This window comes from Danio rerio, chromosome 23, assembly GCF_052040795.2.
Source record: "Danio rerio strain M-AB ecotype USA chromosome 23, GRCz13ab, whole genome shotgun sequence".
In the NCBI taxonomy this organism is placed as follows: domain Eukaryota; kingdom Metazoa; phylum Chordata; class Actinopteri; order Cypriniformes; family Danionidae; genus Danio; species Danio rerio.
The window spans coordinates 16,838,813-16,866,013 of NC_141043.1; the positions used below are offsets into that span (position 1 = coordinate 16,838,813).

The 27,201-nt window shown below is 35.1% G+C and overlaps 1 protein-coding gene across 2 annotated transcripts in view; it reads right to left on the reverse strand.

The window, feature by feature from the left end:
• arhgap46b (Rho GTPase activating protein 46b) overlaps positions 1-27,201 on the reverse strand; it is a 158,746-nt gene that overhangs the window by 101,304 nt on the left and 30,241 nt on the right. The window contains exon 1 of one of the 2 annotated variants that reach the window (XM_087306685.1): positions 4,462-4,753. The exons of the other annotated variant lie outside the window; for it this stretch is intronic. The gene's annotated coding sequence lies outside the window, so the exon portion shown is untranslated. Of the gene's footprint in view, positions 1-4,461; positions 4,754-27,201 lie in introns of those variants that run through there. 2 annotated transcript variants of the gene reach the window in all.

Sequence of the window (27,201 nt, forward strand, 5' to 3'; positions counted from 1 at the left end):
ATTTGCTCTTCAGTGTTTGAACTCTCAGTAATGATTAAATCACACTGAACTGAGCTAAACTGATCTGAACTGAACTTAAACACTAAAACCTGAACCACACAGTTACTATGACCATTTATGTGAAGCTGCTTTGACACAATCTACATTGTAAAAGCGCTATACAAATAAAGCTGAATTGAATTGAATTGAACAACAACAACCATGATCATAATAATAATAATAATAATAATAAAATATTAATAATAATAATAATAATAATGGGCTGCACGATGGGCCAGTGGGTAGGATGACAGCAAGAAGGTCACTGGTTCGAGCCTTGGCTGGGTCAGTTGGGTTTTTTTTGTGTGGAGTTTGCATGTTCTCCTCATGTTCACAGTTTCCTCCGGGTGCTCCAGTTTCCCCCACAAGCCCAAAGACATGCGTCATATGTAAATTGGGTAAGCTAAATTGTCCGTAGTGTATGTGTGTGAATGAGTGTTTATGAATGTTACCCAGTGTTGGGTTGCAGCTGGAAGAGCATCTGGTGGTAAAACATATGCTGGATAAGTTAGCGGTTCATTCTGCTGTGGCGACCCCAGATTAAAAAAGGGACTAAGCCAAAAAGAAAATGAAAGAATGAATAATAATAATGTCATTAGGAAATTTAGAAACAAAAATATGGCAAAGAAGATCTAAAAATCTAAAATGATTTTAAAATAGACAAATAGATACAGTCAAATGTAATAAAATTAATATTTTTCATTCAAATTAAATTGAAAACAAAATTTATTTTGCCACGTTAGTCACACATTTTACATTCACTATTGAAAAAAGAAGAAAATTTAGATTTACATTTAAAAATGTACATTGTGGTGGTATGGTGGTACAGTGGGTAGTGCTGTCGCCTCACAGCAAAAAGGTCGCTAGTTCGAGCCTCAGCTGGGTCAGTTGCGTGGGTTTCCTCGGGGTGCTCCGGTTTCCCCCACAGGTCCAAAGACATGTGCTATCGGTTTGTTAAGTCGAGACGTAACGTGACATATGTAATACTGTTTCTGGGTACAGGATGCTACTCATTTGAATTGAGAAAATACTCGTTTATGGCCACTTTTTAGTTCTATCACACATTAAAGTCTAAATTTTCACAAAATTTTTTATGCAATCATAGTGTACACAACAGTATCTGGGCTGCTGCATCACAAATTTTAACAATTAAAAAAAAAAAACTTTCTGGCCATCTGATATTAGGCACACACACATATATATATATATATATATATATATATATATATATATATATATATATATATATATATATATATATATATATATATATATAGTTGAAGTCAGAATTATTAGCCCCCGTTTGATTTTTTTTTCTTTTTTAAATATTTCCCAAATGATGTTTAACAGAGCAAGAAAGTTTTCACAGTATGTCCGACTGATATTTTTTTCGGATATAGAGAAAGTCTTATTTGTTTTAATTAGACTATTATAAAAGCAATTTCTTAAAAGCCATTTTAAGGACAAAATTATTAGCCCGTTTAAGCAATTGTTTTTTACAAAAGTCTACAGAACAAACCATCATTATACAATAATATGCCTAATTACCCTAACCTGCCTAGTTAACCTAATTAACCTAGTTAAGCCTTTAAATGTCACCTTAAGCTAAATAGAAGTGTCTTGAAAAATATCTAGTCAAATATTATTTACTGTTATCATGACAAAGATAAAATAAATTAGTTATTGGAGATGAGGTATTAAAACTATTATGTTTCGAAATATGTCAAAAAATTCTTCTCTTCGTTAAACAGAAATTGGGGAAAAAATAAAGACGGGGGCTAATAATTCTGACCTTAGAATTATTGTGTGTGTGTGTGTGTGTGTGTGTGTGTGTATATATATATATATATATATATATATATATATATATATATATATATATATATATATATATATATATATATATATATATATATATATATATATATATATGATCTGGATTTTTGAAAGTACTACATGGCTTTGTAAATGTTTATTATTACCATTTGATGAATCGCTTGGACCTGGAAGCCGCTTCGTGTGACGTCACACTAAACAAGCGGATAGGTGATTGGGTAAGCTAAATTGTGTGTAATCTATGTGTGTGACTGAGAGTGTATGGATGTTTCCCAGTACTGGGTTGCAGCTAGAAGGGCATCCACTGCGTAAAACATATGCTGGATAAGTTGGCACTTCATTCCGCTCTGGTGACCCCTGATTAATAATAAAGAGACTAAGCTGAAGGAAAATAAATGAATGATTGATTGAATGAATTAATAAATAAATAAATAAATAAATAAATAAATAAATAAATGAATGAATGAATGAATGTATGAATGAATTAATGAATGAATGAATTTAAATTGTGATATAATAGATTTTTTTTGGAATAAAATAAAATAAAATGTATGATGATGTGATTTTTTTTGTTTATTGTTACCTTTTTTTGAATAAATGAATAAACAAACCATTTTTAATATTGTAATTTACATTTTTTTATTTAATTTATTTTTTATTTCATGTTTTATTTTATATTGTAATTTTGCATTTTATTTTATGCTATGCTTTATATTATGTTTTATTTGTTGTGTTTTATATTCTATTTCATATTTTAGTTTTTTTGTAATTTATTTTATATTTTATTTCATGTATTATTTTATGTTTTATTTATTTTTTATATTTAATTTGACATTATTTAGTTTTTCTTTATTTTTAATCCATTTTAATTTGACATTTTATTTTATATTTTATGTTTTACATTTTATTTTATATTTTAATTAACTGTTAAATGTTATATTCTAAGAATTATTTCATATTACATTATTTTTATTTATGTTTGATACTTTTCTCTTAACTTGCATGGGAAAGTGTCCTCGTGTGACTGTCTTCATGTCAAACATCAGGCTCTCAGGGTCTGCATGAGGACACATTCATCCAGCATATAACTTACATCCGGTATCATAAAACCTGCTGGGAAACCAGAAACACATTTGAATGTGTGTATTTAAGGCAGTCGCCACAAGTGATAAGTCTATTTCAGTCCCTATCTCACTCTCTCACTCTCTCTCCTAAAGAGCAAAGGACACCATCATGTTAACTCACTCTGGCATAGAGTAAAACACACACACACACACACACACACACACACACACACACACACACACACACACACACACACACACACACACACACACACACACACACACACAGCCCTCGGGCCTCACAGCTGTGGTTCTTGTGATGTGTGTAGTAAAGTTGATCAGTGTGCAGAGGGACAGGCTGGATCTCTGGGCGATTACTGTTTGAGGATGTGAGGGCTTTTTTTAATCCTCCTTCATGGACAGCAGGCCTCAGACCAGAGCTCCTGTGACTGTTTGGGATCAGATGAGTTTAGCATGTGATTTGTATACTCTGTGGTCGCGAATGGGAGCTGCACACTGTAAAAGTGTATGAGAGTACAACACAATCTCACGGCAATTCCAAACTTTTAGATTTAATGGTCGCACATTTTCGTATGATTTACCCCCTTAATGAGGTAGCGGTTTAGGGGCAAGGTTTGAGGACATGCTTCTTTTTAAAACTCATGTTTTTGTACAAATCAAATTGTATGAATTAATCAAAATTAGCCACCTTTCAGACAATATGCAATGTGTTTGTTTTCTTCTGTTTTATGAATTATGAATGCCTCCATTTAAATAACTCATGCTTTTTTTATTCAAGAGACATTCCAGTATATCTTATTTTTAAGACAGCATTAATTTCTTTTCTTTATTATTACTAAATATCATTATTACAGTTTGAGTAAGAACATGGACATGAGCCAAATGAAGATATTAGGACATACAGCGGGGGAAAAAAAAGTATTGAACACGTCATGTTTTTCCTCTAAATAATATTTCTAAAGGTGCTTTTAACATGGAATTGAACCAGATTTTGGTAAAAACCAAACAATACAAACATAAAAATAAAACAATAAAAATCTTAAAAAGGTTAGTTATTTGTAATAACAGTGAAATGACAAATCGAGAAAGTACTGAACAACTGAAACATATTTAATACTTTATATAGAAAGGCTTTTTTATCTAAATAAAAATATGAATAATTTATTTATTATCCTCTCTACTCTATTAAGGTGTTGTATTTGTGAGTTCAGTGAAGCACAGTTTCACAAAAGATATAAAAGTGATGTAAAATTGAGATAAAACTACTGTTTGTGGTCACAGTGCACTATACTCTTAAGTTTGCTTTTGAAACACTACTGGTTGGATTTAGTTCACTGGTTCGCTATGTGGTGTGTACGACAAGCCTCGCCTTCTCTGGATGTGTACCTGAAACGTACAACAAAACACACCCTTTATAATGGATTTCAGCGCCTCTAGTGGATTTGTCTTCTGAAATGTACAACAAAACGCACCCTAAACAACATATTTCAAATTCACAAACCTGTAGACTAGGGTTGGGCCGATAGACAATGCTGTTGTCCATCGCAGATGGCCGACAAACGCCACGATGCTGAGCCGGCATCGCGATCCTCTGCACTGCTCTCGTTGCAAATCCGCTTGTGAAAAATACACACTCAGGCCCTGTTTCACTAATAGGTCTTAGTTTTTTAATGCCATTTTAAGTTTAGTGCCTCGTGACTAAATAAAGGGATTCAATGTGATTGTGCACATCAACGCGCAAAACGCTAGGTGCAAAAGCGTCATTTAAAAAAAAAAGCGCCTCATACTCGTTTTTTTTTTTGTTTTGACGCGCCGTGTTAAAACCTTCTCCACCAATCAGATCGGCACTTTTGTTCACGTGCACGGAGCTGCTGAAGTTACAGTAAACAGCACTTGGAGGTGCTCAAGTGCAAAACTGTCAATGCGAGCGCACATTGAAGAAGATGCCCGGAGGTGATATGAACGTGGAGCTGCTTATTGCTTTTGTGAACACTAATCATTTCTTCATCGCCAGAGCTGGAGCTGCTGCTTGAACCATCCATGCTTGTTCGAGTCACCAGTAACTTTAACAACAAACGTGTAAACTTCCTCTCATCCTCCTCTTCTGTGTTATAAGCGGGTGTCAGAAGCTTAATGTTGTGCAGCGCCATCTTACGTCAAAAGAGTGATTTTGCATACTCTTTAGATGACACCAGTGAAAATCGCTTGGGTTTGAATACTGAAAAACGTCTTGTAAAACGCTGATGATAAACGCAAACGAAAAGCGTCCCGGTGTGTAGGGGCCTTTAGAACGAAAACGATCCACATCCACACTGGCGTTTATCATTTCTAAACAGCACTCCTTCCACACTACCACTGAAAACGCACATCACGTGACCACACACACACATTCAGACACAGGCACATACACAGACGCACACACACTGTCTTGCGCTGACAGCGGGTCCAGGCAGTCAGCGGGTCAGTAGACTGCTTAAATGTTTCACTTTCACAATTGTACTTAGTAATTTTAGCAAACACCTCAGATACTGTTGGCTGGTTCCTCTTGGTTGTGCACCTTTTTTACCGACGCCATTATAACAACACAGATCACTCTGCCTATTCACGAGTCCCGCGGAAAAAGTGATTGACAGGTGGTAATTATGTGTGTAACTTATCTTTACTCATTTACTGTATGATTTGTTTATGAGTAAAACAAAGACCATGCGGGTCAGGTATTATTATTATTATTATTATTAATTATTCATAATTAATTCACTGCCGCCTATGGCGACGATGCCATCGTCCATCGCGATGTTTCATATTAGACATTGTACGATGCCAAATTGGTCGACATCGCCCAACCATACTGTAGTCCGCGCCTTCTAGTGGATTTGTCTTCTGAAATGTACAACAAAACCCACCATAAACAACATATTTTAGATTCTCAAACATGTAGACAGCGCCCTCTAGTGGATGTGTGTTTTTAAACGTACAAAAAAATTGCACCCCAAATACCACATTTCAGATTCAGAAACCTCAAGATAGTGCCTTCTAGAGGATTAGTCTTCTGAAATGTGCAACAAGCACCCTAAGTAACATATTTCAGATTCAAAAATCTGTAGACAGTGCCCTCTAGTGGATTTGTCCTCTGAAACGTGAAACTAAAAACACCCTAAATAACATATTTCAGATTCACAAACCTGTGGACAGCGCACACTAGTGGATTCGTCTTTTAAAACGTACAACAAATCGCACCCCAAATAACACATTTCAGATTCAGAAACCTCAAGATAGCGCCCTCTACAGGATTTTTAAATGATCAAAAGGTTTCATTGGTTTACAAGTTGCTCATGTGTTTGCTCTGACGAACAGAAAGTTACTGGTTTTAAAGTGTGTAAGTGGTACTTCACACACTTCTACAGTATTTAAGCAGCAGAAAACAATAGAGAGTGAGTGTGACTCAGTACTTGTTCATTTGTCTTCTGAGTGCTGAAAGCGCCAGAGGCCATTGACATGAGTTAGGTTCATGCTCAGTCTGAAAAACACTGTTCTGAGAGCTGATTTATCTGTAGCGTTTGTGCCGTCGGGGCAGCCAGTCATTACCTGTGGGATGTGTAAATCTCAGGTCAGGCCTGTGTTCAGATGATACACAGACAGTGATGTTGAGTGAAGGCCAGACAGACAGTCCCACCTGAGATATGATGCATGTAACTCTGAATAGTGAATGCAGAGTAAACTCAGTTTGTGCAGCAGTTGTGGTTAAGGCAGATGTGGGCAAACTACGGTCCGCGGGCCATATGCGGCCCGCTAAACACTTTCATTCGGCCCGCGAAGCAGTTTTTAAAATGCTGCTTCTGAGTAACGGTTTAGTTCAGAATTAATAAACTAATGATGCAATTACAAGTGAACGCCTTGTGATGGCAGTATTTCACGTGGTACAGTTAGCGCAACCAGTAGAATTAGAAAACACTCTCGGATACATGGAATTAAATGAGATTGTTGTGAATTTAACTCAAATAATTTAATAATTGCTGGTTAAATGTGTTTTTGTCATAGAATATATTTACCATGCATACATTCTCTTTAAAATTTTCTCAAGGATTTGTGATTTTATCAAGTTTTATTATGATTGATCAGTATATACTAAAAGCAGTGCAAATTAGATTATTGTAAATTTGACTGAATAGTAAACTTTAAGAATGATTTTTAATGTGTTAATATGAGATTTTTTTCTATTAGACAATATCTTTTCTATTCTCCACTGTAAAAAATTATTACATTATTATTATTATTATTATTATTATTATTTGATAAGGGATTATTTTATTGTTTTCTGATGATTGATAAGTAAATAAAAATAGCAGTTTAAATTAATTTGACTTGTGAATTTGACGTAATAAATAAATAAATAAATAAATAAATAAATAAATAAATAAATAAATAAATCTGTTTTGTGTTAGTGTGACATATTTCTGTCCGATATTACATATTCTATGCATACTGCCACTAAATAAATGTTGTTGTTTTTTATTTTTTTTAATTTTTTTTTAAAGCATCTGACGTTGCCCTCGGGTCTAAAAAGTTTGCCCATCACTAGGTTAAGGAGTTGGACTTGCAATCGAAAGGTTGCAGGTTCCATTTCCAGTCCCGGCAGAAAATCTTTTTTACCCAGCTGAAGTGACCTAAACTATGGCAAAAATGCAATCTCAATAACTATTTTCCATATTCAACAATAACAATAAATATTTCAATATAAGTAGATAATGCTTCCAGATTTAAAAGAGTACCCCAACACAAAAATCATCACAAAAATTAGAGGGTCCATTACATAGCATAACCTATTTTTAGTGGCCAATAATCTTTGGTGGCTGAAAATTTGGTGCATCTCTAATATCAACACACTTCTAGATTCCAACTAAATTAATTGTTGCACATTAAATGAAATATTATTTTATATTATTGTGTACAATTATTTATACATTGATAATGATGTGATTTTACGGTTAATTGTTCAATTTCTATATTTCAATACTGTTAAAACAACTTTTATTTTTGCTCTGTAGGTTTTATATATGCTTGTAATTTATTATATTGTATGCAAATAAACTGCATAGAAAAAGGCCCCAGTCAATCTAATGAATGAAATCTTTCTGATGAAACTATTCAAATCATCTGGTAAAATTATGTTCATATCATAATGTATATCGCAGCAAAACAAAATATCGCAATGTTACATTTTTTAAATATCTTGCAGCCCTACTTCAAATGTCTAAAAGCATTTGCTAATAATACTATTCTCAAATATGTGCACTCTGGCTACTCTGTCTGTTTTTGCTTTGTTTACAATTTTGAGTTCTTACATTTTTCTAGAAATTCTGAGTTTATGTCTAACATTTTCATTCATTCATTCATTTTCTTGTCGGCTTAGTCCCTTTATTAATCTGGGGTCGCCGCAGCGGAATGAACTGCCAACTTATCCAGCAAGTTTTTACGCAGCGGATGCACCCGGAGGAAACCCATGCGAACGCAGGGAGAACATGCAAACTCCACACAGAAACGCCAACTGAGCCGAGGATCAAACCAGCGACCCGGCGACCTTCTTGCTGTGAGGCGAACGTGCTACCCACTGCACCACTGCGTCGCCCCGTTTAACATTTTATTCCATGTAATTTCGAGTGTCTGTCTTACAAGCTTTTTTTCCTTTTAGAACTCAGTTTACATCATATTTTAAACTTAATTTCTCAAACTTGCAAGTTTACGTGCTCTTTCACAATTTATTTCTCTTCATTACATTAAAATAAAAAAATAAATAAAAGTTTATATCAGAATTGCAACTAAATTTCTCACAGTCATGAGTTAATTCTGATGAAACCAGCCTGTTCTCACTAGGAAATGTAACTATTTTACATTTTGTCAGATTAGTGGCTAATTCATTCAAATTGGTCCAGACTAGAAACACAAGCATTAGTTTATTCAGCCCTCTGTCACTATATCAAACATGGCATGACAGTAAAATGTGCTCAGGGAAACAATGTGTGCTAATAAGCTTCTTGGACAAGCTGCTGTGCAAGTCCTCTAGTGTGGTAGGTAAAGCAGTAGGTGTGTATGCCGTGAATGTGGTCACTGAAACAGACCCACCTGTTCTCCTCTTGTTTGGAGTCACTGTTCACTTCACACTATGCAAATAAATACAAGCAACAGCATTTGGAGCACACCATTTGCTGCTGTTTTGAGTCGAGTTTCTTGCCCTGCTCACTGTTTTTAATGACGCTTGCTGACCTCAATTTCTGACGTCACACATAAACAAATTTACCACCTACTACACAACACATGTAGTATGCGTTTATCTAAATCAGTCTATTTGTATTGTTATTTTATAGTTAGTTACACAGTATAATAATAGAAAATAAGCCTATCCCCACAATACAGAATTTTATTAAAAAATTGAATGAATAAAAAATTTTGAAATAAACAAATAAATATATAAATAAATAAACAAACATGACTATTTTTATGGCCAGAAATGTTTATATCTATTGTAATATATTAAGAGATAAATTCAAAAAGTGCCAGCTGGAGTTTCCTTCTACACAGGCATTGTTTGTCAGCCACAAATGTTTACATTGAATTATTTCATGTTATAGCATTAAAAATAATGTATTATTTGCCATAAAATCAAAAATCCTGAGCCTAGACATATTAAGAGCCTGAAAGAAAAGCTCATTTTCCAAGAAAATTTCAGATGACACGTAAGAGGTTTTTGCATCTGAACTCTTCATATATCAGATTTTTGCCATTTATTTTTTCACAGAAATTATATTTGAGTTTATTTTATTAAAAACTTCAAAAAATCTTGACCAAGTAAAACATATTTCTGACAGTGTTAAAAGCGAAACTCAATCTAATTAAACGTGCTTGAGCGTTAAATGGTTTTATTAAATTTACAATAATAAGATCCAATAGCAGATACAGTATAGCAGACTAAAACATATTACTCATTTAAAATACATATAAAATGCATTTAGCTGCCACTGACTTTACATTTGTCATGATCACCATGATTTTTACCTTTATAAATCACTGGAAAACTTTCATTATCACTAGAACTACAAGTCTGATACTGATATGAACTACAACTCCTGTCATACATCACACACACACTAGTTCCGATTTACCCATGACTGCATCCACACAGCTAATACTCGTAAGGACTAATGACCAGGGGTGCTTCTCACAAAAACAACGACATAAAACGAAGCTGAATTATCATAGCACGATGCATCGATTTGTGAAAAGAATGATGTAGTAACGAGTGTTTCCCAAAACCGTAGTTTCTCTGTCACAGATCCATCGTTTGAACCACATTAGTTATAACGTAAAACGTCCACAATGACGCTCTGGTGGAGTAACAACTTCTTTACAGAAAAACCCCTTAATCTTTTGATCAAATTATATTGTTTTACACACAAATGCATAAAAAAGTCCAATATTAGTTTTGGTAAAAAAATGCACTCGTTTTCCATATAAAATTAAATATAGGCTATATAAACAACACATATAGGACCTATATACAGTATGTTTTCTTTACACATATTTTTGAGAATATTCCAAATAAAATCACTTAGCAAACACATTTTATAATCTCATAGCCTGTATAAATCATATAAATTGTCAATGGTTTAAGGCAAAATTTACAGTTTATAAAGAAATTCAAAAAAATCCTACTTAATAATAATAATAATAATAATAATAATAATAATAATAATAATAGATTGTTATTTTTCGAAAGGAATAGGGCATAGGAAGATAACTGGGAATAGAACAAAACACGAAACTATGCTTCTAACTACAGTTCTAGAGGTTTAAAATAAGAAGCATTCTTCTAGTCTATTCTTTAGTGTTTATCCTGTCTCTAGTCTCTAGTGTTTTATTGTTTATCCTGTCTGCCTCCTGCATCGACCAATTGCCTGTTCTCTGACAACGCGTCCGGATTTTTGTACTCGTTTGCTCCTGTATTTGACCATTGCCTGTTTTGCGACTCTGAGTTAAAGCTGCAATTGGATCCTTACTCCATTGTCACCGGACTCCCTTGTGGTTACAACATTTATCTCTTAATAACATGCTTGTAATTTTAATCGGTTGCAGACAAATAAAACACAAAACAATGATTTAATGAAAAGTCCTGTGAATCAAACTTCATGCTTTTTAACACACACACACACACACACACACACACACACACACACACACACACACACACACACACACACACAAAAACATACAAAAACATGTAAGAAAGTATGGGTAATCAAGTCAACCTAAGTTGCTTCAGTCCAGTAGGTACTTCATAAAAACCGGACATTTTTACAGGGGTACTAAATCCTTTTTAAAAAGTACAAACTATTTGTCAGATGGCAGAAGGAGTACACTTTTTCAGCAGAAGTTTTGATCATTTAGAATTGCATGCATTAAAGGATACACAAGGGTTAAATGTCCATTAATTTTAGATTCCTATTGTCATTTTGCCCATAGCGTGACCTGACACGCAGCCAGCAGTAAAGCCACAGTGCATTCTGGGTCCATATTTGAAAGCTGATATCGTGAGTGTTTACATTCCTGTCTGGCATATTGTGCATCTTCAAAGAAAGAGGAATCAAGCCACCTCTTGCTTTATCAGTGAACTCTATATTAACATACTTTGTGTAAATGAAGCATTAACGGCTCTATCTGTGCTTTACGTAAACAGCATTCATACACCCACAGCCAGAAGAGTGATGAAGATAAACTGGAAAGTTTAAGAATGAAGAATGTCAAAGAGATCAGGGGGAAAAAATAATCTTTGCGTTGCGGTCGGTTGGATGAAACAAAACGTTTACAGTAAAGTCAGGTTACATACACACAGTATTTGCTACAGTTATGCTGCGTATCCAAGCTATTAGTTTTCGACCTTTAAAAGCAGATTGGAAACATTGTAGAGCTTGTATCACTTTGAAAACTTGTGTAGACAGACCAAAAATGTAGAAAAATTTAAACAATCTCCCTGATTGGCTCTTTCTAATCTTCGCGTATCCTTCTCCAATCTGTCAAGCCCTGATCATACAGTATGGCTATTACATTGACTTTGGCTTAGTTTTTTTCTTATTTTTCAAGTTCAACGAAATTATTAATACAAAAAGAACATTTTGAGTTTTTGCTTTAGTTAAAAAAGCAACAATGTTGGATGTTTATTATGATTATACTAAAATAAAAGTAAAACCATTTTGGTTTTAAGTGATGTCTTCAATTTAAATGGCAAAAAAGGATTGTGTATTTTAGTAAGTGTTAGTACGCCAAAAAAATCTAAAATCATGTTATTAATCACTCACCCACATGTCGTTTCAAACCTCTGAGACCTTCAATCATCTTCAGAACACAAATTGGATATTTTAGATTAAAAACAAAAGCCTCGTCAGGTCAGGGTGTGCGTTTACTATGGCCAATACAATGCTTGTGTGTTGCGCTGCTGACTCAAATGGCAAAACGTTGTATTTCAAGTAGTAAACACACACCCTGAGCTGTAGGGGTCTGTGTGTGTTCATATATGTTGCATTTATCTATTTATTTTATATAATTGCAGATGTTACAGTAGGCTATTTCTCATATATATCATTGATTTGCAGTATAATCAAATTATGTTCATAGAAAAGTTAGTATTAAACATTTATAAACAAGTATTTATGGGTATAAAGCCTCGGTTTTGTGAGAAGTGCTTCTCATATGATTTGTGAACGGCCCGTACAGCTTTACTGTAGACACTAATTCGAGCAAGAATGACATCGACTAAAAAACGTTCTGCCGTACACCACGCCCACCAAAAGGGTACCCTTGGTAGTGGAAATACAAGCCTGAAAAAGGTGACCCTGTACTGTACCGGTCAGTGGAAACAGGCAACAAGTGTATCCACCTCTTTCTTCTTTAAATAAGTGAGTCTGAGCTATTGTTACATTAGCATCACAGTTATTTATGGTAAAACCCCAAAACACTGCCAATGAAACTTGACACAGTAAGAAACCCCACTGCCACTAATATTTTTGAAGTGTTTTTGGCAGAGTGGCACAGACAGAATGCAGAAAGTATACAGTAAATGCTCACATGTGCAAAAAAAAATAAAAATTGGAGAATGATGATCACTTGCCACAACAGTCTATATCAGCCTTAAGGTGTGTGTTGCACAGTGTGTGTGGTCTTTGAGAGAGGAATGCTGCTTTGTCCTGTATGTGTGTGTGTGTGTGTGTGTGTGTGTGTGTGTGTGTGTGTGTGTGTGTGTGTGTGTGTGTGTGAAAGGCAATGTCTCTAACCATTCAGCTCAAGGACACCTGCATGACATTCCTGAGCACGGTACTTTGAACTCTGCATATATGTGTGTGTGTGTGTGTGTGTGTGTGTGTGTGTGTGTGTGTGTGTGTGTGTGTGTGTGTGAGTGTGTGTGTGTGTGTTTGTGTGTGTTTGTGTGTGTGTGTGTGTGTGTGTGTGTGTGTGTGTGTGTGTGTGTGTGTGTGTGTGTGTGTGATGTTCAAACAGAAAGTAAGTCTTTTAAGCCAGGACCTCAGGCACATGGACACACCTCTAATCCAGGATAGCTGCATTTAAATTTCAAGATGCAAATATATTTTCCTGGCGTGGTGAAACCGGTTTTCGGTATTTTTAATGGTGCTTGTTAAGGCAATCTTTACCAATAATGCTCAAATGCAAAGGTCAAATCTTGTATAATTTTTTTTTGTGGACATTTAACTCGCTATGGCATGAATTTTTGTTTTAGGAGGAAAAAAAATATTTCATCCAATTTTTGTAGACTTTCAACCCTGCTTCAACACACTTACCTGTAGGGTTCAAACAAGCCCGTAGAACTCAATTAGTTTAAACAGGTTTGTTTAATCAGGGTTAAAGATAAACTATGCAGAAATGTTTTTTTTTTTTTTTGCAAATTTAATTTGCATCTTTGAATGGAAACATAGCTAATATGACTCTTCAAGCTTGCTGTCAGAAGGAACTCCTAACTGCGCAATTTTGTTCATTACCTTCATTAAATGTTTCAATATTTTCAGTGAGTAACAGTATACAGTAAGGCAAAACATATATATCATGGTGTCAACGACATTTCCTTCCATAGTATGTTATTGTTTTTACAAAAGTGATCTAACTGCACAATGTTGCCCTGAGGCAACACATGAAAAACTACCATTTTAGTATATACAGTCAGAATTATTAACCCCCTAAATCATTAGCCCCTTGTTTATTTTTTGCCCCAATATTTGTTTAATGAAGAGTTGATTGTTTCAACACATTTATAAACATAACAGTTTTAATAACTCATCTCTAATAACTGATTCATTTTATCTTTGCCATGGTGTCAGTAAATAATATTTGACTGGATATTTTTCATGACACTTCTATACAGCTTAAAGTGACATTTAAAGGCTTAACTAGGTTAAGTAGGTTAACTAGGCAGGTTAGTGTAATTAGGCAAGTTATTGTTTAATGATGGCTTATTCTGTAGATTATTGAAAGTATTATATTAAAGGGGCTAATAATTTTGACTTTAAAATGTTTTTTAAACAATTAAAAACTGTTTTTATTCTAGCCAAAATAAAACAAATAAGACTTTCTCCAGAAGAAAAAATATTATCAGACATACTGTGAAAATAAATTTGCTCTGTTAAAAATCATTTGGGAAATATTAAAAAAAGAAAATATTTCAAAGGGGGGCTAATAATTCTGACTTCAGCTGTAGATAATAGCAAAAAGTGTATTTTCTTAATCAAATATGCTTCTTTACATATCCATGCAAATCACACATATTTTAATATAAATATATTTGCATGTAATTGTGTTAAAAAGTGAAATAACTTACGTTCTGCTAGCAGTGTACTCCAGCAGGCTATTGTCCCAAAACGGCTGTTTTACCCCCAGAAGAAAGGTCAAACCCAAACACCTCAAATTGTATTGGTCACTAACTTATTGTTAGACTTTTTTGTGTTATTTTCTTTAGAAAATTTTAAAGAGGGGGTTTTGTGGGTCAAAAAAACTGGTTTGTTGCCTGAGGGCAACACCATGCCATAGAGGGTTAAGATCATTTCTGTGCAGAAAGTGAAAATCATTGGGGTCCTACACAAATCTGGCTTGTAAAACTGCCATATCATTATCAAAGATTTTTTTTTATTTCTTCTTTTTTTTTCAATAAATCAACTCTGGTTTCTAAATTCTTACAAACAAACAATTCTGCACAAATCATTGGCATGTTGAGCGAATCAGAGAAAACAGGGCTGCTGGACATAACAACATAAACTCATTACTGTGATATGGCTTAGCATGACTTTCACATGATGCAGGCTCTGATTTATTTAATTCATGCATTAGTGGCTTCAGGGTGAAGCGCAGCATGAAATCATGGATCTGTATGTGTAAATGAAAAAGTTTCATCCTGGAGCTGGCCATGGCAACTCATTCAAAAATTACAATTCTGCCATGTTTTACTCACCATCAAGTAGTTACAAGAGGTTACGAGTTTCTTTTGTCTTGCTGAACCCAAAAGAAGAAATTTTGAAGAATGTTGGAAACGGGTAACCATTGACTTCTATAGTAAATATAAAATAATATAAAAATAACTGTAAAAATATATACTGAGGAAGTCAATGACTACCGGTTTCCAGTACTCTTTACTGTAAAAAATGCTGAGTTCCACACAATATCCTCATGTTGTACTAACACAAATCATTTAAGATTTTTATTTAACTTAATTGTTTTTACAAATTTAAGTGGATAGAACTGTCATGGATGTCAGTTGCATGTGCTCTGTCTATTCATGTTTGTTATTGTCACATGAGTTTGTGTTGTATCCTTCTATGTGCTCTGTTGTGTGTATTGTTTATATGACATGATCAGCAGGACTAATTAGCAGTTCCAGCTGATGGCACTTAGCTCATCTATTTAAGAGCGGAAAGCCAAGACTTCATAGTCAGTTCATTACACTATTTTATGATCTCTCTGTCTTGTCAGGAGCTGCTAGTGCTTCCTTAATGTCTTGTCATGATTCCTGATATGACTATCTTCTACATCCACGCTGCTATCACACTGTTAGCATCGTTGTTGAACTCTTTATTGATAATACATTTCACTTACTTGGATCAATTGACTTTGTATCATTACAACAACGTGGCAAGAACCTTAAATAATTACGTTTCCCCCCAAACAACCTTAAGAATTGGGTTAATTCAGCTCAATAAAAAAGTAGTTTGAACAATTAAGCAGCAAAATGTTTGATTTTGAAATATAATTTTAAATAATGATTTTTAAAATGTTTCACTTTAGCATTCATTATATATATGCTCTCAGAAATAAATGTATGCGGGCTGTCACTGGGGTGGTGCCTTTTCAAAAGGTACACATTTGTACTTAAAGGGTCTATATTGGTACCTCAAAAGTTTATATATGACTACAAATTTTAAGAGGAACACTTTTGTACTATTTAGGTACTAAAATGTACCCTTGAGGTATTAATATGGTGCTTTTAGGTACAAATTTGTATCTTTTGAAAAGGTACCACCCCAGTGACCCCAGCAAGCGTACCTTTATTTCTGAGAGTGTAGAGGGGAAAAAAGACACTCTTCAAAATACCTTCTTTTTTGTGTTAAGTAAAAAAAATGAATGACAACATTTCAGTTTGAACTCTATCCAACCCTCAGCGTTAACCTTGCGCACACTTATCTATATTTTATCCGTCCTTCTCTATTATGAAACCTGCCTGACACTCATCTGTCCACAAATCTGACAGGCAGCTTGTCAGGAAGTCGCCTGATTGGTTCTGAACAAACACTGGTCTTTTGTGATTGGTCAATGTTGCATCACGGTGTAACTGGTTCAGCTCATTCACACTGCTGTGAAAGTCAATAAACGTCTCCACAGGCAGCCATTCAATCACCTCAAGCCATTTGGACTGCCACTGTGTGTTTTTCTGGAAAAGGTGGAGCCGTTTACAAGTACCAACCTGCCGCTTGTAAAACAAATGTGTGGTAAGAGATGAGAAGTGTTTCTCTGAGTACTGCTCGATGCCACGCGGCTGCAGGTTTGCCTTAATACAGAGAATACAGTCATGCGTCACACCTCACGACAAGAAACAGCTCATAATAGAGCAAAACCTCACACTTGCTCAATGCTCAGATCATAAAAGGCTAATCTTAAAGTAAATCTCATAAACGTGAACCTCACAGTGTTTTCCTTTACAGCTGAATACAGAGAGCTTTCACAAACACTCAGGTGTGTGTGTTCATTCTGGCTGTTGGTAAATAATCTGGGCATTCCTTCACTGTTATACATTTACAAAGAGGGATTGAAGCTTTTAGGGCAAATACGCTCTCCAGGCAGCAGCTGAACAGTCAAAATAATGATCACATTCATATACACATGCACATATATTTCAATCCAATTGTGTGTAATAAATTAGAGTATCCGCTATGTAAAACATAGGCTGGATAAGTTGGCGGATCACTCCGCAGTGGCGACCCCTGAATAATAAAGGGACTAAGCTATAGGAAAAATAAATGAATTAAATTTATTTAACCTACATTAAATTGAATTTATGTTCTTTATTTTATTAAATTAATTAGGTGTAAACAACATAGCTCAGACACAAATTAATTTAATTTATTTAATTAATAATCTGTACTGAACTGAATTACAACTATATGCAGTTTAATTATTTTCTATGCAATTAATTGGAAATTACTTCTTCATTAAAATATAAATAAATCATATTATAATAGCAAATAGGCATACAAATAAATTAAATCTATTTAGTTACATAATTTGCATGTAATTATATTGCATGTAAATTTTCTCAGACAATGAATTAAAGTAAATTTTAAGTCAACACAATTCAATTAAATTATCTTCTATTAAATGAACTGTAAATATTTTCTTTAATTACAATTTTAAATATGTTTATAATCTGTTTTTAAATCAGTTTTATTTTTGTTGTTGTTTTATTTCTTTTACTTTACTTGTATTTTGTTTCTTTTATTCTTGTTAACCTTTTATTAACCTTGCCTTGTCTAAATATATTTATAAATGTACTACTACTTATTTTTTACACTGTAAATAATGATAAATTAGTGAGACATATTATTTATTCATTCAATAATTATTTTTTTACATTACAAATTACATTACTTACATTAATTACATTATTATTATTATTATTATTATTATTATTATTATTATTATTATTTATTATTTAATTTTAATTAATTTGGCTTAGTCACTCACTGTCATTTGGCTTAGTCCCTGCTTTATCTGGGATTAAAATAAAATAAAATAAAATAAAATAAAATACAATTAAATAAAATTTTATTACATAGCCAGCTCTGCTAAACCAGTTATAAAACACCACCTGTTCATCATTATATTATTCATCATAAAGCCATCTGTACGGCTGCTTTTATCACCATGTTCTACACTGTTTATGTAACATACATAACTGCTACATACACAAGTTCATATGGCACATGTTCGTAAACTGTATATAATCTTTTGAGTGACTCAGATTAAACAGACCATGTAAATAGATTAGTCTGCATATGGAGGATCAGACTCAGCTGGGGCTCTGATTTCATTCTTTGGTCTACTAAATAACAAAAGCAGCAGTAAACCGAGACTTACATATGACGGACGAACGTTTGCAAACAGTTAATAATGTTAAAGAAAAAAAGCATGTTGGTTAGAACATTTTTCTTCATTTTACAAAACTAAATTTGAGCTGGATCTTAATATAAGTGTTTTAACATATGAAGGCAAAATATCAACTTAAAAAACAACATTGCGACAAAACTAAAAGAACACCAGTGACTCCAGAGGTCTTATGACGCAAAACAGTCGAAACTGAAGATTATTTACAGCATTAAACCACAGCCTCAGCAAACATTCTTGAACATGTTTACAGCGTTGATAGTGAGTTTATGGCCAATGCTTTAAATCATGTTTTAGCTCAATATTCTGTATTGTATATTCTTACTGCTAAAATGCAGTGAGTGTTAGTTAAAAAATGAAACTGAAAAGATATTAACGTACTTAAACATTTATTCAAATGATTGTTTTTTAATATTCGGAAATTTAACACTCATTTTTCTCTAGAGCAATCAGTAAGCACAGATAAAATTACTTTACCTTTCTGTAAACAAGTTGAACTCAAATTAGGGAGATAGTGTAGCTTGTTATAAAACCCCAAAAAAATAGTAATTATAAAAATAAAGAACACTCAGCAAACTAATAGCTGATAAGAGCCTTTCTGTAGGTTTTATTGTCTAAAACTAAATAATGATCACAGATGCTACACAAAATATCATGACGTTAAACGTACTGCTGTGGTATTCCAAAATGGCTAAAATAGGTGCAGAAGTGTATATCTCCTATCCTTCATTTTGCATTTAATTTTTTAAAATCCCTCTTTGGTCACTGCATTAAAATGTGTCTTTAGCGAGGTAGTGCGTTTTGGCATTAGTTATCTGTTTGTATGTTCTTTCTTAAATAAGAAGATAAACTCTACCCTAGGAACTTTGTAGTAACTACTAGCTAGTTTTTAACTAAGGGTATACTCATACTATGTACTGTTGCCTTGAACCGGGCCGAAGCATGCTTGTCTCTCTTTCCGTCTCTCCACTGATGGCTCACGCTCACACTGCATTCACGCTTGAGCACGCTTACGTCATTGATGATGCGCTGTCAGTAAGAAGTGCCCTCGCTCATATAGCTAGCTCTCTGCAACTCTCACATGGTCGCCCACTGAAACTAAGCAGGGCTGCGCCCGGTCAGTACCTGGATGGGAGACCACATAGGAAAGCTAGGTTGCTGCCGGAAGTGGTGTTAGTGAGGCCAGCAGGGGGCGCCCAACCTGCGGTCTGTGTGGGTCCTAATGCCCCAGTATAGTGACGGGGACGCTATACTGCTCAGTGAGCGCCGTCTTTCGGATGAGATGTTAAACCGAGGTCCCGACTCTCTGTGGTCGTTAAAAATCCCAGGATGTCCTTCGAAAAGAGTAGGGGTTTAACCCCAGTATCCTGGCCAAATCTGCCCACTGGCCTTTGTCCATCATGGTCTCCTAACCATCCCCATACTCCAATTGGCTTCATCGCTGTCTCCTCTCCACCAATCAGCTGGTGTGTGGTGTGCGGTCTGGCGCAAAATGGCTGCCGTCGTGTCATCCAGGTGGATGCTGCACACTGGTGGTGGATGAGGAGATCCCCCCCATTGTGTGTAAAGCACTTTGAGTGCCCAGAAAAGCGCTATATAAATAAAAGGAATTATTATTATTATTATTATTATTATTATTATTATTATTATTATTACAATCATAAAGTCCTTGTGCTGCAGGTATTAGGAGATTTGCTGAAGGTGCAGCTGTACTGCAGTGAGGGGTTTGCGTCTAATAATCTACATAAGTTTGCATTCATTGAACAGTAAGAATGATTAATAAATCCATATGAAACAGTCCTTTAAAAGTCACGCGCTCTGGCACACCTCTTCCAACTGGGCCAGGGCCAGTCAACTGAACCATGCCTGAGCACTCACACTTCTCAAACGATCCGGGACAGGCCTGGGTATGGTTCGGATAGAATAGTGTGACTATGCCCTAAATTTTTTTTAAAGCAAACTGTAGTTAGTAAGCTCTCCATAAAGTCATGCATATAGTCACATTGAATGACGTAGTATCCAATAAGAAGCATTTAAATCGGTAAACTGCTTTACAATTCAGCAACTAAGGGCGAACTCACACTATGCTATCCGAACTGTGCCCAGGCCCATTTCGCAAACTGCCGTAGCTTATTAGAGACGCAAACCTCTCACTGCACGACAGCTGCGCACCTTCAGCAAACCTCCTCATTCCTGCAGCACGAGGGCTTTATGATTGTTTATGAGCGCCAAAAGTGGCGGATCTGTTCGGCGAAATATCTGACTGCATGTCACCGCATCCCTAAGGACTGTTTGGCGAAATATTTGACTGCATGTCACTGCATATCAAACGACTCAAACGATATAACTAGAGAAATGTCCACTGTGCTGAGCGAGAGCACTTACTGAACAGCGCAGCAGTGTTGACGTAAGCGTGCCCAGGCCCGATTGTAATGTGAGTGCGGGCCGTCGGGAGAGACGGGAGGGGGGACAAGCCTGCTTTGGCCCGGTTCAAGGCAACTGTACATAGTGTAAGTACGGCCTAATGCATCTATATATTACTGTCCTATAAAAATGAAAGACAAATTATATTTGTATAATACATTACATTACAGTAAGTCACTACAGATGATGCTCATACATGCATCGTGAGCCTTGAATGCACGATATGTTAAACTTCAATTTTTTGTGACTTTGAAACCAAAATATTCCCATTTAACAGATGTCCTGTTTTTTTATATCAATTTGTCTATTAATGCTTCTAAAGCGCTAGACGCTATAATCCACCCGTGTTTTCCTGTTTGTTTGTTTGTTTTTTTGTGGGCATTCCGCATAGTTTGGTTGCGCAATTCTGATTGGGAAAAACAAAAGTGTGCTCACTCAATTGGCTTCTTGCTGTGAGGCGACAGCACTACCTACTGCGCCACCGTGTCACCACTATTTTTTATGTTATTTTATTTATTTATGTATTTATTTATTTATTTGAGTGCTGTAAAATATCTGGAAATTCATGTTTGATTCACGTTTTATTCATATTTTTAATTTTGCTTTTTGAATTGCATTATGGGGTCTTGATCTTTCTTTCTAACAACTTGTAACTTTGAAAATTCAAAAAGAAGTGACTTTTATTAACATTTTTTAATAGCTTATATATATTATGTAACAAACCCCTTTCAATGAACTGCCAGGACATGTTTTTTTTATTTTACAGACTTATTTCTCTCTATATTATAAATTATATTACATTACATATATATTATTCAACTGTAGAGTTTAATTTTTAACATCAAAAGAAGACAAATCAGAGATTATAGTCCCATAATGCAATTCACAACCGTAAATAATTGTAAAACAAAATACGGCCACTGCTAATTAACAGATCTGATTAACAGAAAAAAAAATCATAATTCATAATCATAATTCATATAAGTCATAATTCAATCACCTTTGATTTTTTTTAAGGCAGTTTGATTTATTTCTGTTGAAAACAAAAGAAGATAAATAAAAAAAAGTTGCAAACCAGTAACCATTGAAATCCATAGTAGGAAAAACTAATATTAGAAGTCAATGGTCAAAAAAGTAAAACAAAAAACTCAAAATGGTTTGGAACGAGTCAGGGGTTGCTTCAATTATGTCAGGATTTTCATTTGTGCATGAACTATCCCTTTAAAGCTTTACACAAAAACACATCCAACTTAAAATACTGTGCAGTAAGTAAAAATAAGAAATAAACAAAAAGGCTTTTCCCTAAACTCTCTATAAAACATCTGGCCAAAGCGTCCAAACCAAGCCAAGCCCTATTCACATCTTCCAGTCTCCCACACGCTCACATGCTCCTCAATCCACAAGATACTCTCTCTGAGACCTGCAGTCGTGTCTAAATATAGCAGTGTTTGACTGGATCTGGTCAACAGCACACTAGCTTTCCTGGAAATGATAGACATCCACATTTGTAAGGCTCTGGAGCTCCATATCAGACATAATTTCATGACATGAAAAGGCCATCATCTGTTTTCCATATTATGAAAGCACATATGGCCGGAGTTTACATTTATTTACATGCAAATTAAGCTGAAATTACATCAAATGATTGCAGGGTGTAAAAATTATTCTTCTACTTAGTTCTTTTAATTTTTTTATTAAATTAAGTTTTAAAAAAAGATTTGGTCAGACAGTAAGTTAACTATTTCACAAATAATAAAACTAAGAAGAAACTGTATAAAATACATATATCAAATGTAAATATGTAAATCTCATAAATTACCAAGTGTAAATAATCTATCTACACTGCATCCTGAAAGGATTCACTTTTTCCACATTTTGCATGTTACAGCCTTATTCCAAAAAAAGATAAAAGTAAAAAGATTTTTTAAAATTGTTGAAATTTATATATATATATATATATAAAAAAAAACTAATGTACAGAAGTATTCACAGCCTTTGCTCAATACTTTGTTGATGCACCTTTAGCAGCAATTACAGCCTTAAATCTTTTTGAATATGATGCCACAAGCTTGGCACACCTGTCTTTGGGAATTTTTGGCCATTCCTCTTTGCAGTATCTCTCAAGCTCTATCAGGTTGGATGGTAAGCGACGGTGTACAGCCATTTTCAGATCTCTCCAGAGATGTTCGATAGGATTTAGTTCTGGGCTCTGGCTGGGCCACTCAATAACATTCACCAATTTGTTGTGAAGACAGTCCATTGTTATTCTGGCAGTGTGTTTTGTGTTATTGTCTTGCTGGAAGATGAACCGTCGCCCTAGTCTGAGGTCAAGAGCACTCTAAAGCAGATTTTCATTCAGGATGTCTCTGTACACTGCTGCATTCATCTTTCCCTCTATCCTGACTAGTCTTCCAGTTCCTGCTGCTGAAGAACATCCCCACAGCACTTCACTTGCTTCACTGTAGGGATGGTATTAGCCTGGTGTTGAGTTGTGCCTGCTTTTCTACAAACATAACGCCTGGCATTCACTCTAGTGTTCAATTTTGGTCTCATCAGACCAGAGAATTTAGTTTCTTATGGTCTCAGAGTCCTTCAGATGCCTTTTAGCAAATTCTAAGTGGGTAGTGGCTTCCGTCTGGCCACTCTACCATACAGGCCTGATTGGTGGATTGCTGCACAGATGGTTGTCCATCTGTAAGGTTCTCCTCTCTCCACAGAAGAACGCTAGAGTGACCATTGAGTTATTAATGATCACCTCCCTGGCTAAGTCCCTTCTCCCCCGATAACTCAGCTTAGATGGCCGGCCAGCTCTAGGAAGAGCATAGTGGTTCCAAACATCTTCCACTTACAGATGATGAATGCCACTGTGCTCATTGAAACTTTCAGAGCAGCAGAAATTCTTCTGTAACCTTCCCCAGCCTTGCGTCCTGAGACAGTCTTGTTTCGGAGGTCTACAGACAATTCCTTTGTCTTCATGCTTGGTTTGCGCTTTGACATGCACTGTTAACCCTGGGACCTTATATAGACAGGTGTATGCCTTTTCAGATCATGTACAATCAACTGAATTTGCCACAGGTGAACTCCAATTAAGCTGCTGAAACATCTCAAGAATGATCAGTGAAAACAGAATGAACAGAGCTCAATTTAGAGCTTCTCGACAAAGGTTGTGAATACTTACTGTATGTACATGTGATTTTTCAGGTTTTTTATTTTAAATAAATTTGCAAAAATCTTTTTTTACATTGTCGTTATGAGGTATTGTATGCAGAATATTGAGGAAATAAATGAATTTAATCCATTTTGGAATAAGGCTGTAACATAAAAAATGTCTATGGTAATGTCTATGCGTTCCAGACTTCAGGCTGTAATTGACTGTAAAGGATTTGCAACCAAGTATTAAAAAGTGAAAGTCTGATTTATGACTATTATTATGTTTAAGTACTTTTGGACCCTTAACAAGTGGGAGGCACATATGCAAACTACTGTAATTCCTACAGCGTTCACCTGCAGTAAAGAACATCTTGTTTTATTTCAAATCCATTGTGTTGGTGTATAGAGCCAAAAATGTTAGAATTATGTCGATGTCCCAATATTTGTGAACCTAATTGGGCACATTTTGCCCCAATGAGCCTGTGTTAAAGGTGCAGTAGGTGATTGTCTTCAGAAACATTTTTTTGTTGTGCTGGTTGAAAGTCTCTTCACAGTCCAATAGTAATGATTACAGTAAATGATCTAAATGTATTTATATGTATTTTTATATTCTGGGTAAGGTATAAAACTAAAAAATAATCATCCAATTAAATATTTTCAGGCCAACATCTCCCATAATTACTACAAGTAGCTCAAACTGTCTGTCAACAAATGCAGATTTGGGGATTTGCACATCCCTGTTAACGCATATCCGCCATTATCGTGTGCACGCCTGCATGAGCACCGCACGTGCACGTCAAGATGAGCGCCGTACGTTTACGACATGTGCACAGAAGACAGTGCACAGATGTGTTGTTCAGTCACTGAAATCTCTCAGTAAATAGCCCTTCTCTGCCTAGCTTGCTTTACTAAGCTGAAGATGCTTTTATATTCACAGTGTGTCTTTTCTGAACAATGACAGCCTGTGATGCGCTCCCTACATTGTTCACCGCTAACATCCTCTCAATATTCGCTCTGAAATAGCATGTAAGTGTGGTTCAGTAATAAGTGAAATTCCTGCATGCCGCCGGCCAACCACTACATACACTTTTAACTGGCGATAGATATGAACTAGTGGGCTGTCTGCTGTCGTGTCACGGTGGACGCGTTCGCGGTTTCAGGAGGCATGGTTTGAAACACAGTACCTCCCCTGCTGTCCAAAGCTAATATGCTAACTGATTAGCATTTTGGCAGATCACCTACTGCACCTTTAAGCGTATCAGTGTACTATATGATTATGTGTAGTAAACTCTGCTTTATCTGAATACATGTGCTGGAGGCATGACAATCGCCTTCGATTAATCACACGGCCCTGACTACATCTTTTATGTAAGCACCATATGGCCTGTGTTTACATACATTTACCTGTTGACAGACAAGCAAAAATAGCCAAAATTGCATGATACGATTGAAAAGCGTGATTCCGATCCTAGATCAGATCTATCTTTAAATCCCGAAATGAGCTTAGTGATGATTGATGCTAAACAGTCTCATGCACATGTGCAAGTTCAAGTGCGTTAAACAGACCACGGAGGTCATCGTGAAGGTTAATTACTGGTGGTTTGATGAAGCGGGCCAGGTGTGAACTCTCCTTTTTCTGACTTGTATCACATCTGCCTCCATCTGGGGAGCACAGAGGGTAAACGTGCTTCAAGAAAACTTCCTGTCCCTCTTTACCTCCCGCTCTCTGCTTATTCAGAGCTGAAATACAATCCCGTGTGTCCTACGGTTTGATCAAAAGGAGAAAGAGCACACCTGCTGTTGCCATTCAGTGCATATGCATCCCGGTCAGGCCGTATTTGAGTCTGTTATGTCTGAGTGTGCGGACTGGGAAAAGGTCATGGCTTTCATAATACGGCTTTTTAAAAATGGATTATCATTCGAGCTGGAGGAACCATGATATGGTTCTTTTATTTATCCTTTTAGATATCTGCATGGTTATAATTCTCTTCTCCATCACTGAATAGATTATGGCTGTTAAGATCAACAAAATTATACAAAAACATGATCTATTATTTAGTATATGATTTGTATTTATTTAAACAAAGTTGACTTAATTAATAATATTTTATTATTAAATTATCAAATAAATAATGTGTCAATACAGTATGTTAAATCAATGTCTGACATATATACTGTTTATTTACAAGAAGTATATACTATTTTACATGTACTATTTATGTTTAAATTAACGTTCCATTAGTTAATGTGTTTACTAACATGAACAAACTTTTAATAATACATGTATTATATTATGCATTCATGTTTGTTAGGGCTGCACAATATATCGTTTCAGCATTGATATCGCAATGTGAGTGTTTGCAATTGACACATCGCAGAAGCATAGTCACAGGAGTCACATTTAAAAAAGATGTGTAATTTACTGTTACGCTTTGCAGTAACTCAAGAAATTTACCAAAATATTTTATTATTTGCATATATTTTTAATGTCTGTGACTGTGTAAGGATTACAAGGCAGTTTTAAGCAAGCATGCACACCAATTTATAATGTTTGTAACTTAAAGAAAGATTAATGAAGTCTTTACAGTGTTATTTTACATTTGATAATTCAATTTATGCACCTGAAGACTTCTAGACTTCCAGAAAACTATAAAGCACTGTTTATTTTAATTGTATCTTTGCTACTGTATAATTATATTTTTATCCAGATGTACTACAAAATTATCCCAGTCCATCTAAAATGACATTTTTTTTCTGAATAGAGCCATTTAGGTCACCTGGTGAAATATACTCAATAACGCAACACGTATCGCAGAAAAATAAAATATTGCAATATTTTTCCAAGATCATGCAGCCCTAATGTTAATGTTAGTTAAGGATAATATGGTTAAATAATGTTAGTTAACTAGTGTTGACAAGCACAAAACTTTGGATTTTTAATAATGCATTAGTTGATTTTTAGCTA